We start from the raw sequence: 2,736 nt of genomic DNA on the forward strand, positions 1-2,736 counted from the left end.
ATAATTAGTATATATATTATATCCGCTATTCATTTATTATTTATATTTTTCAGATGAGAAAAATTACATAAACATTTTCCTTATTATTATTATTATTATTTTCCTTCATAATGATAAGAAAAAAATTTATATGATATATTCTTCAATTGAATAGCACAGTTTACACTGTAAGAAATAAATAAGTAATATAATTAATGATAGCATAAATAAATAAATAATTTATGCAACGGCTTTAATTTTGAAATATAATTAATGACTGATTCGGCAACTGACTGAGGAAAATGAGGAGAAATAGATGGTGGCGTGGGACTTGTTCCGGCAACGGAAATCAGGAAATGAGGAGAAATAGAGGGGGATAGTGAGGCTTATTAGGAGTCCTAATCAACGGAATTTTAGTCCTAACAAATAGCTGAAGTTCAGAGAGATTAATTATAAATAGCAGATTGATTAGAGCTTCTGCTTCTCCTACCAAATACCATCAATCTCTTCAGGTTATACTTACCATTTATATTTTACTATATACGATTCGTTGTTGGATCTTTACTTTTAGTAAATAACTTTACTGAATGTTAATTGTTGGCTGCAGGGTGTGCGTTGACAATGAAACATATGAGGATTGTACTCTTCTCAGGATATTTCTCTTTTTCCTCTTTTAATAATACAATAATTTAATTATAATGATTTTCAAACAAATTATGTCTGCTTTTTATTTGGATTAAGTAATATGACAAAAAGAAAACTGATTTAAATGCAGGTGGAAGGTGAGAATAGGCATGGCCTTCTCTTACATATAGTTCAGGCATTGAGCGATCTTGACCTCATCATCTCCAAAGCCACCATTTCAGCCGATAGTGGTTGGTTCATGAATATTTTCCATGCCAAAAGCTTAGAGACCCAAACTTCATTCGTTACATGCAACAGTCTCTTGATGGCGACCAAGAAGGAAATAGATCTTACGACATCGCCCAACTCAAAATCTGCCGCGACAACAAAGTCAATATTGAACACTTCACCTCTAATTGCATCACCCTCGAAATAAGCTGTATTGATTGCCCCGGCATTTTCTCTGAGGTCACCGCTGTGCTTTTTGAACTCTCTTGCATGGTGGATACGGGTGAAGTGTGGACCCACAACGATTGCGCCGATGAGATCCCTAATCGCTTGATATGTGACCATATAACACCACCAAAAGAGCAAATCATAGAATATAAACTCCATCTTATGTGAGCCGGAGATATGGTGTTGCTTTCACAATCATTCTTCTTTTCAAAGAAGATTCCATCCCCAATCTCCTTATGCATTGCCTTCAACTTGGGGATGGAATCGTTATGATATAAGGAGATTGCGGATGGAATCTTCATTGAAAAGAAGAATGACTGTGACTGCAACACCATATCTCCAGCTCACAAAAGATGGAGTTTATATTCTCATATCGAATGAATATATATCATATTTCCACGGTTTCGTTAGATTTTAGATAAACGATGATAAATGTTAACTCTTCAAGAGTCCTTCAAAATTATTTTGCTAAAAATTTTGAATTTGCTTAATTAAATGTGTTTAGATTTTTCGGTCTTTCTTTACTTAATTAAATGTGTTTCTACATAAATCATTCGAAATTTTAGCTTAAATTAAATGAGGATTATCTTTTGTTGTTTCGTTGAGAAAAAAAATATTATTATTATTTTCTGAGAAGATAACTTATGTGTTTAGACGAAGATTTGATCACAATTGAATATAAGATAATAGAAATGATTCTTTATTTTTTATAAACCCGTAAATTGATCTGCAAGGATTGAAGAGTCAATTTTTCCCGGAGAGTTATGAATTTGATAGTTAAGAGAGGCTTGGTGAAGATGTCGACAACTTGATCATTGGTTGAAGTATGATGGATAATGATTGTTTGGGCTTTGATATATTCTCTGATGAAGTGTTGATCAATTTCAATATGCTTAGTTTGGGCATGAATGGCCAGGTTGTGAGGAAGAGATATGGCAGATATATTGCCACAATAGATAGGAATTGGAGAGGAAATGTCAGATCGAAAATCTTTAAGTAACCGGTGTAACCAAATAAGTTTAGTGGAAAGAAGTATGAGAGCCTGGTACTCAACTTCAGTTAAGGATCTTGCAATTGTCGTTTGCTTTTTGGTAGCTCAAGAGATTAAGGTTGATCCAATGAAGATGTGAAATTCAGTTGTAGATTTAAGATCAGTTTTATCACTTGCCCAATCAGCATCCGCAAATATCGTGATGATGAAAGAGCTAGAAGTTATGGGAAACCCAAGAGATAAAGTACCATTGATGTATCTTAAGATATGTTTGAGCATGAAAAAATGAATATTTCGAGGATCATGCATATGTTGGCACACTTGATTTACCAAATAAGTGAGATCAGGTCTGATCAGTGTGAGATATTGCAATGATCTGACAAGATACCTGTAGAGTGACGAATCAAAGAATGGGTGTTCTTTTGATGAATGATAAGAAGTTTTGGAGGCCATTGGAGTGAGGAGTGTCTAACAGTTGAGCATGCCAGCATGTTGTAGAAGAGAGGTCGCATAGTTTGTTTGATGAATAAGATAACCCGAGGGCATAGAGGTAACTTGAAGTCCAAGAAAGTTTGAAAGCCGTCTCAGATTCTTTAAATTAAATATAGAGTGGAGATCAACAAGTAAGTCACTCTGTAGCTCTCAATTATTACTCATAAGTAAAATGTCATTGACATAAATCAAGA

The sequence above is a fragment of the Dendrobium catenatum genome, unplaced genomic scaffold, assembly GCF_001605985.2.
Source record: "Dendrobium catenatum unplaced genomic scaffold, ASM160598v2 fragScaff_scaffold_1424, whole genome shotgun sequence".
NCBI lineage: Eukaryota > Viridiplantae > Streptophyta > Magnoliopsida > Asparagales > Orchidaceae > Dendrobium > Dendrobium catenatum.